Here is a 14,163-nt window from a genome sequence, read left to right as displayed (position 1 = left end):
TAGTCTATAGCTGAGCTGGTTAAACTGTAGTAGGGTCCACATAGATACTAGTCATGCTGGTGTAGTCTATAGCTGAGCTGGTTAAACTGTAGTAGGGTCCACATAGATACTAGTCATGCTGGTGTAGTCTATAGCTGAGCTGGTTAAACTGTAGTAGGGTCCACATAGATACTAGTCATGCTGGTGTAGTCTATAGCTGAGCTGGTTAAACTGTAGTAGGGTCCACATAGATACTAGTCATGCTGGTGTAGTCTATAGCTGAGCTGGTTAAACTGTAGTAGGGTCCACATAGATACTAGTCATGCTGGTGTAGTCTATAGCTGAGCTGGTTAAACTGTAGTAGGGTCCACATAGATACTAGTCATGCTGGTGTAGTCTATAGCTGAGCTGGTTAAACTGTAGTAGGGTCCACATAGATACTAGTCATGCTGGTGTAGTCTATAGCTGAGCTGGTTAAACTGTAGTAGGGTCCACATAGATACTAGTCATGCTGGTGTAGTCTATAGCTGAGCTGGTTAAACTGTAGTAGGGTCCACATAGATACTAGTCATGCTGGTGTAGTCTATAGCTGAGCTGGTTAAACTGTAGTAGGGTCCACATAGATACTAGTCATGCTGGTGTAGTCTATAGCTGAGCTGGTTAAACTGTAGTAGGGTCCACATAGATACTAGTCATGCTGGTGTAGTCTATAGCTGAGCTGGTTAAACTGTAGTAGGGTACACATAGATACTAGTCATGCTGGTGTAGTCTATAGCTGAGCTGGTTAAACTGTAGTAGGGTCCACATAGATACTAGTCGTGCTGGTGTAGTCTATAGCTGAGCTGGTTAAACTGTAGTAGGGTCCACATAGATACTAGTCATGCTGGTGGTGATGGTCCCCAGATGTGATGATTTATTCTGCTCTGTTTTATGTACAATCCTTATTTTCTGACTGATTTGAATTTGAAGAGATTTAAGGTTTTCATATTTGATAAAATACAATGTCCATTTCCATGAATCATGATGTCTGGTGTTGATGTAACAACAGGTGGTCTTTTTAATCCACTATCTAGAGTCAGGAACAGATGAAGTTAGTTCTGCTACTGTTCAGTGATTAAATATATATACTTCTGTGAATATATGAACCATTTCCTTCAAAAAATAAACTGCTCACATTCTGGAGATAAACTTTGTAAGGACTGTGTGTGTTTTTGTGTAAATAGTTTCTGAAAAAAGTGTCCAGCTCAAACGCTGATTGTTGTTGTAAATGAGCGTTCTAAATGAGGGTTCTAAAAGAGCGTTCTAAAAGAGCGTTCTAAAAGAGAGTTCTAAATGAGGGTTCTAAACGAGGGTTCTAAAAGAGCTTTCTAAATGAGCGTTCTAAACGAGGGTTCTAAACGAGGGTTCTAAAAGAGCGTTCTAAAAGAGCGTTCTAAAGAGCGTTCTAAATGAGGGTTCTAAATGAGGGTTCTAAATGAGCGTTTAAATGAGCGTTCTAAACGAGGGTTCTTAATGTGTGTTCTAAATTGAGAGGTAGCCTGACTGCCATTAGGTACCGAGATGAGATCCTCAGACCCCTTGTGAGACCATATGCTGGTGCGGTTGGCCCTGGGTTCCTCCTAATGCAAGACAATGCTAGACCTCATGTGGCTGGAGTGTGTCAGCAGTTCCTGCAAGAGGAAGGCATTGATGCTATGGACTGGCCCGCCCGTTCCCCAGACCTGAATCCAATTGAGCACATCTGGGACGTCATGTCTCGCTCCATCCACCAACGCCACGTTGCACCACAGACTGTCCAGGAGTTGGCGGATGCTTTAGTCCAGGTCTGGGAGGAGATCCCTCAGGAGACCATCCGCCACCTCATCAGGAGCATGCCCAGGCGTTGTAGGGAGGTCATACAGGCACGTGGAGGCCACACACACTACTGAGCCTCATTCTGACTTGTTTTAAGGACATTACATCAAAGTTGGATCAGCCTGTAGTGTGGTTTTCCACTTTAATTTTGAGTGTGACTCCAAATCCAGACCTCCATGGGTTGATAAATTGGATTTCCATTGATTATTTTTGTGTGATTTTGTTGTCAGCACATTCAACTATGTAAAGAAAAAAGTATTTAATAAGATTATTTCTTTCATTAAGATCTAGGATGTGTTGTTTAAGTGTTCCCTTTATTTTTTTGAGCAGTGTGTGTATATATATATATATATATATATATATATAGCACAATACAATCATCCTAACCGGAAAAATGTAGGCTACATTTGTCGTAGCGCTAACTGAAGAAAGATTGACCCAACACAAGCAGTCATATTTTCTAACTCTCGGCTGACGTAAACTACAATATGAATTAGCTAATTGCAATTACTATGTATAATTAATCACATCACGGGGTGAGCTCACCATTGATCGAAATAATTAGGTAAAACACTTTCTAGAAATCGACAGTAATCCGACGATTAGTTTCAGCGTGCAGCCATGCATTTTTTTCCTCCTAACCCTAACCTGTCTGTCTGTCTGTCTGTCTGTCTGTACAGTAACACCTCCTAACCCTAACCTGTCTGTCTGTCTGTCTGTCTGTCTGTCTGTCTAGTAACACCTCCTAACTCTAACCTGTCTGTCTGTCTGTATAGTAACACCTCCTAACCTGTCTGTCTGTCTGTCTTTTCAGTAACATCTCATAACCCTAACCTGTCTGTCTGTCTGTCTGTCTGTCTGTCTGTCTGTCTAGTAACATCTCCTAACCCTAACCTGTCTGTCTGTCTGTATAGTAACACCTCCTAACCCTAACCTGTCTGTCTGTCTAGTAACACCTCCTAACCCTAACCTGTCTGTCTGTCTGTCCAGTAACACCTCCTAACCTGTCTGTCTGTCTGTCTGTCTAGTAACACCTCCTAACCCTAACCTGTCTGTCTGTCTGTATAGTAACACCTCCTAACCCTAACCTGTCTGTCTGTCTCTGTCTGTCTGTCTGTATAGTAACACCTCCTAACCCTAACCTGTCTGTCTGTCTGTCTGTCTAGTAACACCTCCTAACCCTAACCTGTCTGTCTGTCTGTCTGTCTGTCTAGTAACACCTCCTAACCCGTCTGTCTGTCTGTCTAGTAACACCTCCTAACCCTAACCTGTCTGTCTGTCTGTCTGTATAGTAACACCTCCTAACCCTAACCTGTCTGTCTGTCTAGTAACACCTCCTAACCCTAACCTGTCTGTCTGTCTGTCTGTCCAGTAACACCTCCTAACCCTAACCTGTCTGTCTGTCTGTCTGTCTAGTAACACCTCCTAACCCTAACCTGTCTGTCTGTCTGTATAGTAACACCTCCTAACCCTAACCTGTCTGTCTGTCTCTGTCTGTCTGTCTGTCTGTATAGTAACACCTCCTAACCCTAACCTGTCTGTCTGTCTGTCTAGTAACACCTCCTAACCCTAACCTGTCTGTCTGTCTGTCTGTCTAGTGACACCTCCTAACCTGACTGTCTGTCTGTCTAGTAACACCTCCTAACCCTAACCTGTCTGTCTGTCTGTCTGTTCAGTAACACCTCCTAACTCTAACCTGTCTGTCTGCCTGCCTGTCTGTCTGTCTGTCTGTATAGTAACACCTCCTAACCTGTCTGTCTGTCTGTCTGTCTAGTAACACCTCCTAACCCTAACCTGTCTGTCTGTCTGTCTGTACAGTAACACCTCCTAACCCTAACCTGTCTGTCTGTACAGTAACACCTCCTAACCCTAACCTGTCTGTCTGTCTGTCTAGTAACACCTCCTAACTCTAACCTGTCTGTCTGTCTATCTGTCTGTCTGTCTGTACAGTAACACCTCCTAACCCTAACCTGTCTGTCTGTACAGTAACACCTCCTAACCCTAACCTGTCTGTCTGTCTAGTAACACCTCCTAACTCTAACCTGTCTGTCTGTCTATCTGTCTGTCTGTCTGTCTAGTGACACCTCCTAACCTGACTGTCTGTCTGTCTAGTAACACCTCCTAACCCTAACCTGTCTGCCTGTCACACGGGGTGTGATCGTTCTACAGTGGTTCCTGAAGCGCTGTGTGATTAGAACACTAAATTGTGCACTACAATTAACTGTGGACCTTGGTCAAACACAGTGCACTATATAGCCTAACACTCATTTAGAACGCTCATTTAGAACGCTCATTTACAACGCTCATTTACAACACTCATTTACAGCGCTCATTTAGAAGCCTCATTTAGAACGCTCTTTTACAACACTCATTTAGAACACTCATTTAGAACGCTCATTTAGAACACACAGTTAGATCCCTCATTACGAACACTAATTTAGAACGTTCTTTTAGAACACTGTTTTAGAACGCTCTTTTAGAACCCTCTTTTAGAACGCTTCTTTTAGAACCCTCTTTTAGAACACTCTTTTAGAACGCTCTTTAGAACACTCATTTAGAACCCTCATTTAGAACGCTATTTTAAAACCCTCATTTAGAACGTTCATTTAGAACCCTCATTTAGAACACTCATTAGAACCCTCATTTAGAACACACATTTAGAACCCTCATTACAAACACTAATTTAGAACACTCGTTTAGAACGCTCTTTTAGAACCCTCTTTTAGAACCCTCATTTAGAACGCTATTTTAAAACCCTCATTTAGAACCCTCATTTAGAACCCTCGTTTAGAATGCTCATTAGAACACTCATTTAGAACACACATTTAGAACCCTCATACGAACCCTCGTTTAGAACGCTCGTTTGGAACGCTCTTTTAGAACCCTCTTTTAGAACACTCATTTAGAACACTCATTTACAACGCTCATTTAGAATGCTCTTTAGAACCCTCATTTAGAACGCTCATTTAGAACACTCAGTTAGAACACTCATTTACAACACTCATTTAGAACGCTCATTTAGAACGCTCATTTAGAACGCTCAATTTAGAACACTCATTTAGAACCCTCATTTAGAACGCTCTTTAGAACACTCATTTAGAACGCTCTTTGAGAACACTCATTTAGAACGCTCTTTAGAACGCTCATTTAGAACGCTCGTGGAGAACACTCATTTAGAACACTCGTTTACAACGGACAGTTTCCAATGACGCAACAATCAGCGTTTGAGCTGGACACACTTTTTTCAGAAACTATTTACACAAAACACACACAGTCCTTACAAAGTTTATCTCCAGAATGTGAGCAGTTTATTTTTGGATGCAAATGGTTCAGATATTCACAGAAATATATATATATATATATAGCACAACACAATCATCCTAACCGGAAAAAATGTAGGCTACATTTGTCGTAGCGCTAACTGAGGATAGATTGACCCAACACAAGCGGTCATATTTTCTAACTCTCGGCTGACGTAAACTACAATATGAATTAGCTATTTGCAATTACTATGTATAATTAATCACATCACGGGGTGAACTCACCATTGATCGAAATAATTAGGTAAAACACTTTCTAGAAATGGAAAGTTATCCGAGATTAGTTTCAGCGAGCAGCCATGCATTTTTTCCCCTCACAGAAACCGAAGATAATAAAAGACAAGATGAGTTCGGTCTGTTTATAGTGTTGAAGGGGTGTGTAATCTACCGTCGTTCACATCCCACCATTCATTTCCGGAAGTCCTCAAAAAATGAGTGAACTCTTACTCACCTCATTTTGTTATAACATCTTTGGTCAAACGGATGATTACGTGAAACCCAGAATGCATTGTATGTCAACAAACATGGCTCCATACACATAGCTGGAATTAGCTTAGCTCATCACAATCAGTATAACCTTCAAATAAGTATTTTACACACATAATATGTGCCCATTACAATCTATGCAAGAATCGGAATGCATGATTTGTCACCCAGAACTGAAAACATGTGAATAAAACAGTAAATACACAAATAATTACCTCACAAAACATTTTCTGATGGTGATTTATTGATACAAGTGACGCACGCCGGCAGTCAATCACGTCCCCTCTCACTCTGAGCCATTCAGTGTTGTTGTTTATGTATGTAGCTAGTGAGCTAAGCTTTAGCATTAGCAATGTCTTTCAAAAGGAGACAACCCACAAATGTGGAAATTCTGGAGATTTAAAAAAACAATTCTGACAATGAGTCTGAGTATGAAAGTCAGGAATCAGATTCTGACAGTGAGGAGCTGCCCCCCCCCCCCCCCCCCCCCCAACCTTGTAGCCATTGAGAACCCTGAATCTGAGGTTCCCTTGTCCACTGACCAAGTACCAGGTCCCTTTGAAGATGCTGGTGGTGATGGAGGGAGACCGACAGTGGATGAAGTACAGGAGTTCTGTGGTAGCTGGAAGGCCACCAGTCATTTCACCCCTCCTGGCCCTGCTGTTTGTTTTGATGAGTCCCAGTCTGGAGTCCATTTCCATCTGAGGCAGAGTGCTTCAAGTTGTTTCTGACAGAGGAGCTGGTGGGAAACCATAGTACAGGAGACCAATCGCTATGCCTTGGAGCTACAGGAGAAGAGAGAGCCAGGAGTGAGGGGGAAACTCGCTAAATGGGTGACAACCACAATGAGTGAAATGTATACCTTCCTGGTGACAGTCCTCCTCATGGGGATAGTAAAGAAGAACTCCCTAAGAGAATACTGGAGCACAGATCCTATGTTTGCAACTCCCTTCTTTGCCACCCTCTTTTCCCAAGACCGCTTCCTAATTCTGCTGCGATGCCTGCATTTCGTCAACAATGCTACTGCCATCCTAAATGACCCATTATACAAAATAAGAATTGTTCTTATCAGCCTGACTAGGGCTGGGCGATATATCGATATAAAAAATATATCGATATATATTTTAAATGTGATATGAAATTAGACCATTTCGCATATATCGATATAGTTGAAATTTGCGCTTTGATCCTTGCTCCAAGCAAGCTGCAGACCCGGAGCTCTCTGCGCTGCTCCCCGCGCCTCCTCTTTCATGCACAGAGGGCGGAGGGGCAGGAACAGACACTTCAACAAACATGGAGGAAGCAACAGCGTCTGCGGAGCGTTTTGACGAGGAATTGGTTAGTAAAAGAAAAAGCATTGGCTCAGTAATTTGGAGATGGTTCGGATTCAAAGTATCAGATGAGCAACAAAATCACGTTATATGTAGGCAGTGCCATAAAAAAGTTACAGCCAGGGGTGGAAGCACTACAAATCTTTTTCACCACCTAAAACAGTGGCACAAACTGCAATACGAAGAGTGTGTGAAACTGCGCGCTGCAGAAGCCCCAGCCGCAAGCCGTCGACAACCCGAAAACGCCCCGAAACAAAGCTCACTGCAAACTTCATTTTCCCGCAGTGTGCCTTTATGAAAAGAAAATTGGCAAGTGGTGTACTATAACTACAGCGGTGTCCTATCACATTGCTAAAGATATGGTCCCTGTTGCAACTGTGGAACAAGTCGGATTCAAAAAGCTACTGAAAACTATGGACCCGAGATATGAGCTTCCCAACTACTTTACACGAGAAGCACTGCCACAAATGTCCACTGAAGTCAGGCAGAGCCTTGCTGACCGGCTCGCTAACGGGACCCATTTTGGCGTTGACCAGCGATATGTGGTCGAGCAGGACAATGTGAGCCTTTACATGAAGCGTGACATGTTCACTTCATTCAACGACTGGGGGAGATGAAAACAGCGTCGTGTCTCCAAAACAAGTTATTTCCCCCCAGGATCACACCGGTGAGCATATAGCTGAGGCCTCGCAGGACGCAAGCTGGGAAACTCCAAGAAAAGCATCCGGTTGCTATAACAACCGCCAACGGGAGCGACGTGGTCAGAGCGGTGGAGCTGAACGATGAGGATGCAGTGCTTCGGTCAGACTACACTTGGCTATTGGGGAGTGCAGTGTTTTATTAAGGACTATTCACATATTTTACTTTAAAGAAAAAAACATATTAAAATATTAGTTTTTTATTATTTTCCTTTGTGTCTGTCTGCAACTTGTTTTTGTTTTATGCTGCTGTCTTGGCCAAAAATGGATTAATAAAACACAAAACATAAAGTGCTAAAAGTAAAATCACTTACAATACAGGATGGTAGATTTCAGAACCATATTTATTAGGTTATTGGATAAGAATTAGTGATGCATTGATGTGTTTACCACTTTAATGTTACAGCTGGTAAAGGTGAGGTAATTATGACTTTAAAATGCTGGTTAGCCTGTTGATATCATCAAGGTAACATATTTAGTTATTATGATAGACTATAGTTTTTTCTCTGGATTGAAGAGCCAACTGCAAAGTAACTAGAAACTAATGTTGACACGTAGGTAGGCCTAAACATTGTGGAGTTTTTAGTGGAGTAGAAATATGAAGTAGCATTAAATACTAAGCATAAACACTAAGAACAACAACAAGAACGAAACATCAGTAAATGTACATACAGTATAGTCATCATTTATAAATTATACACAAATAATAATACATACAAATCACTTACAGGATTCAAATTCACAAAATAAATGAATATAATATTTGATATTTATGATTAGGACTGGCGTTGATTAAAAAAAATAAACTATGAAACAAGAAAATATTAATGTAGATTATTTCTAAAGCTTGATTTTGGAAAGCACTTAGTTGTATGAGTGTGTTAAAGTGAAAACAGAGTCAAATTTCTCGCATAAGGACATTTGTTTAATAGTTTTTTTTATGTTTCTGACAGGACATGGCATGAACGACAAGCGCGTCACCCGGGCCATTTCTCTGTGCAAGAGAATTGTAAGCTGTTTTTGGTAGAGCTGGAAGAAAAGGAGACATCTTGCTGAAGTCCAGATTCAGCTGGGTCTGCCAAGTCACCAACTCATAACCGAGTCTGCCACACGCTGGGGATCAAGGCAGCAGATGATAGAGAGAGTCCTGGAGCAGGAAGGAGCACTGGCCAAAGTCCTGTCTAATGACAAAAAGACCAGGCACCTTGTCCCTACCTGGCAGGACTTAGAGGTCCTAGAAGCAGTCCAAAAGGTCCTGAAACCTCTCCAGAACTTTACCGATGCTTTGTCAGGTGAGGAGTACGTCACTCTATCATATGTAAAACCTGTGCTGCACCTTTTTAACGAAAGTCTCCTGGCATGTGAAGAGGGTGATAGCGAGCTTTGCAAATCGATCAAGACCGGCATTGTTGAGTACCTCAACCGCAAGTATTCTGACCCAGCCACTACTGACCTATTGGAGATGGCTTCATTTGTGGATCCACGCTTCAGGGCCACCTATATCCCAAGTGAAAAAGTTGATGCATTGAAGCACAGAGCTGTCTTGGAGGTGGAGACGCTACTGGCTGATCAGAGCAGCTGTCAACCGCCTTACCTACGTGTGCCAACTGTGCCTGAGCCTGCAGATGGAGAAGCAGCAGTGGCACCAAAAGCTAAGACACTGGCAAGCTTCTTCAAGCAGCGCACAGCCACCACCACTGCGCCACCAACCAAGAGGGAGGCTATTGAAAATGAACTGTCAAGTTACTTGCAGTCAGCAAGTGTGGAGAGTGACACTGATCCCCTCAAGTGGTGGAAGGATCATGAAGTTGTCTTTCCAGCTCTGAGCCACCTGGCAAAAAAAGTATCTCTTGGTACCAGCTACCAGTTCACCCTCCGAAAGGGTTTTCAGCTGCAGTGGCAATATCGTGACCTGCCACAGAGCATCTCTGAAGCCGGATGCCGTTGACAGGCTGGTGTTTCTCGCACAAAATCTTTAAACGAAGGAGGACACGCTTGTCTTCTAATGTCTACCTCAAGACAGCATTACTGTTTATCAAAGTAAAAAAAGAGGGGGAAAATGTTTATTGAGTTGATAGTCTGTTTCTTGTGCAACTGGTTGAGGCTGTTCAGATAAGAAATTGAGTTAACAAAAAGCAAATGGTAATCTCAGGCTGATGTTTAAAACACATTTTCTCAAACTGAGCACTTTATTTAGTTCTTTATTTATATATAATTGCTGCCCTTACTAGGGTTTGTCATATTTTATTATTTTGTAATGTTCGTTATTTGCATCTGTGGATGTGTTAGAAAGGAGAAGAAATCTGTAATTTACATTTACATTTTACATTTTAGTCATTTAGCAGACGCTCTTATCCAGAGCGACTTACAGTAGTGAATGCATACATTTCATACATTTTTTTTCCTGTGCTGGCCCCCCGTGGGAATCGAACCCACAACCCTGGCGTTGCAAACACCATGCTCTACCAACTGAGCTACAGGGAAGGCCAATTTGATTTTAATAAGCCATTTAAAGTTGTCAAACTAGAAAAAAAGTTGACTTTTCTCATAAATATATATAATATTTATTTCAGAAAAAGATAGGCCTATTTTATTTTATAGGCTATTTTTGTTTAAGATATTTTTATTTATTTAAATGTGCACCTTATGGAGCTTTGATTTCAAAAAGGTCGTCCTGTTGTTCTACAGTGTTTATGTTTACATGTTGTTGTTATTTGAACAGCTGAGCATTTAATCTGAACCAGGTGAAGAGCCCTGTTTATTATTTATTCATTTGATTTTTCAACTGTTCACTGAAATAGCCGCTTTCAATAAAACTACTTGAGACATGTCATATCTGGCTTTGACTTTGACTGAACATTTGCTCTCACTTTGCAGAAAAAATATCAGGATATATATCTTATATCGATATTCAGCCTAAATATATCGGGATATGACTTTTGGTCCATATCGCCCAGCCCTAGCTCAAATGTCCAAAAAAGGTATTTAAATGGGCCTACCAGACATCTTCTATAGAGAAGATAAGGTCAGGGACTCCTGACTTACTCTCCGTCATGTTGAAATAGGTTCTCCTGTCTTACTTTCTGTCATGTTGAGATGGGTTTCCCTGTCTTACTTTCTGTCATGTTGAGATTGGTTAGTTCTTCTTGAGAGAACTAACCCAAAATTAGTTGAAAGGCTAAGGGATTCTCTTCCTGAGAAGAAGCTGACAGCCTTCAAACAGAGCAAAAAAAGTTATTTGTCATGTGCGACGTGAAGACAGGATTTGTCCAGGATATTATAGTTTACACAGGGTCCACCACTGACATCCAACATTATGAGGGGCTTGGGGTGTCCGGGTCCGGGGTGATGACCATGCTGGCTCCTCATCTCGGCAAGGGACACACTTTGTACATGGACAATTGGTACAGCAGTCCCACACTCTTCCAGCATCTGCTCTCCAACAGCACAGGGGCCTGTGGCACAGTCAGGTCGAACAGGAAGGGGATGCCGGCATTCGGATGCAGGAAGATGCAGAGAGGGGAGGTGGAGTTCCAGGAGAACGGTCAACAGCTGGCAGTAAAGTGGCATGACAAACGAGACGTCCATGTCCTCTCCACTGTCCATACAGCAACCATGTCGGCCACAGGGAAGGTGGACCACCTGACGGGAGAGAGAAAGATCAAACCAGATTGTGTGCTTGACTATAACCTCAAAATGGGGGCCGTGGATAAGGCGGACATGATAAACAGCTTTGTGGAATGCACTCGGAAAACGACCAAGTGGTATAAGAAGATATTTTTCCAGCTGATCGACACTGCTGTCCTCAACGGCAGCATAGTTCACCGCCAACTAACAGGTGAGATGATTACTGAACAAGGTATTTTTGTAATTGGATGTACAGTTCACATACAAATCCATTATGCAATTACAGTGACAATATCTCACCAACCTACCCACTGCCTCATCATCCTCTAACTTTCCTCATCCTCCCCACTCCCTCATAGGTAAAGTAATTACCTACCAAAAATACAGAGAGAACCTCATGAGAGAGCTGTTGGAGGAGCACCACACCCTTCGGCGCCCCTCCACTGGGGGGGGGGGGGGGGGGGGGGGGTCGCCCTGCTGTAGACAATCCCCTACGCCTCACTGCACGGCATTTTCCCTGCAAAGTCCCTCAAACTGCTGCTCAAGGTAGTCGCACACGGAGGCACTGCAAAGTCTGCCTGTCTGGCGCCAGGAGAAGTAAGCAGAGGAAGATGACAAAATACATGTGTTTAGCTTGTGATACACCTCTATGTATTTCACCATGCTTTGAGGAGTATCACATGCTCAAGCATTATTGAGCACATCTGCAGCAATAAGTGACTGACTGACCTGACAGGTGACTTGACAGGTGACCTGCCATGATACTATGCCTTTAGAGGTGGGGGTGGAAAGGCAGTTGTTGTTCAGTCACTGCATGAATACTAAATATGGGTTATGCATATTCCATTTTTTTTGTCCTCTAGTAAAACAAGTTGTTGTTGAACCAACTACCAATACTTCAATAAAATAGACGACTATTACATATTGGCCTATGTGTTTTCTTGCTGTGTTTCCATCCAGTAAAACTGTTAAGGAGAGAACGTTAGCATACAAAAGCTGTCCTCAATCTTCAGCTGGAAAGATGTCCAGTTCCAGTTATGATATTGGCAAATACTGTTTGTGGTTTCTGAAAGTACAGAATAAAGAGGAATTATTCATTAGAATACAATATAAGGATATAGCAATAAAACAATATTACAAATAACATAAAAATTGTTTATTGCATTGACAAAATCCCAGATTTGAGTTCTAACAGTAAGAAAGTAACTTTTGAGCTCCACAAGGGGGCAAGGCAGGGCAGAACAGAGCCATGCTGAATAGACCACATAAACAAACCATGGTCATATGTTTTATTTTATTTAACTAGGCAAGTCATTTAAAATGCCGTATAATGCTTGAATTTTAATTTTGAGATTATTTTGTTGTTGTCCAACCAATCCCTTTTACAGTCACACCAACATGATGTATATGATACTTTATCAGTGTTTACAGTCACACCAACATGATGTATATGATACTTTATCAGTGTTTACAGTCACACCAACATGATGTATATGATACTTTATCAGTGTTTACAGTCACACCAACATGATGTATATGATACTTTATCAGTGTTTACAGTCACACCAACATGATGTATATGATACTTTATCAGTGTTTACAGTCATACCAACATGATGTATATGATACTTTATCAGTGTTTACAGTCACACCAACATGATGTATATGATACTTTATCAGTGTTTACAGTCACACCAACATGATGTATATGATACTTTATCAGTGTTTACAGTCACACCAACATGATGTATATGATACTTTATCAGTGTTTACAGTCACACCAACATGATGTATATGATACTTTATCAGTGTTTACAGTCATACCAACATGTATATGATACTTTATCAGTGTTTACAGTCATACCAACATGATGTTTATGATACTTTATCAGTGTTTACAGTCATACCAACATGATGTATATGATACTTTATCAGTGTTTACAGTCACACCAACATGATGTATATGATACTTTATCAGTGTTTACAGTCATACCAACATGATGTATATGATACTTTATCAGTGTTTACAGTCACACCATGAAATGATCAGTTAACCTCTAGACTAGAAACACAGACAAATCACTTCAGGATGAAGTCCAATAGATGTCGCTGTTGCACTGTAGTAGTGGGGGGGAACAGGAAGTTCCGGTAGGCGCACACCATTCTTTAGAATAAGGAAAACGCAAGAACTGTGCTGTCCTTTTCTCTTTATTACTACAGTCTGAGGTCGGTAACGTCAACAGTGAGGACAATCCCAGCCTGTCTCTCTCCTTCCACACTGAGTCCAAACCTACAGTCACTGGGTCCTGATTGTGACAGTGGAGCCCAGTTTGCACTGCAGGATGCAGAGATGGAATCAGTGAAGCTGGAAGACTGCAGTCAAACACTGGAGCTGAATGTCAACATTAAAGAAGAAGAGGAGGAGGAGATTGTCTCAACATGGTCTCCATTCTCTACATCCAGAGAGCAACAGCAGGAAGATCACAGAGCTAAGAGGTCTCACCACTGCCCACATTGTGAGGAGATTTTCCCAATTCTATCAAAGCTAAAAATACACCTTAAAACACACACTGGAGAGAATCTGTATCCCTGTAATGACTGTGGGAAGAGATTCACAACATCAAGGTCTCTGACAGTTCATCAGAGAATACACACAGGAGAGAAGCCTTACTCCTGCTCGGACTTTTTTTACCTGTTATTGTCTTAGCTGATTAACTGTTGTTAACTGTTGTTAACTGTTGTTAACTGTTGTTGTCTTACCCGTTGTTGTCTTAGCTAGCTATCCCAATCAACACCTGTGATTGCTTTTATGCCTCGCTTTATGTCTCTCAACTGTCAATATGCCTTGTATACTGTTGTTTAGGGTAG

This window comes from Salmo salar, unplaced genomic scaffold, assembly GCF_965601325.2.
Source record: "Salmo salar unplaced genomic scaffold, fSalSal1 ptg000424l, whole genome shotgun sequence".
Taxonomy (NCBI): Eukaryota; Metazoa; Chordata; class Actinopteri; order Salmoniformes; family Salmonidae; genus Salmo; species Salmo salar.
Note: the sequence above shows the minus strand (reverse complement) of the source record.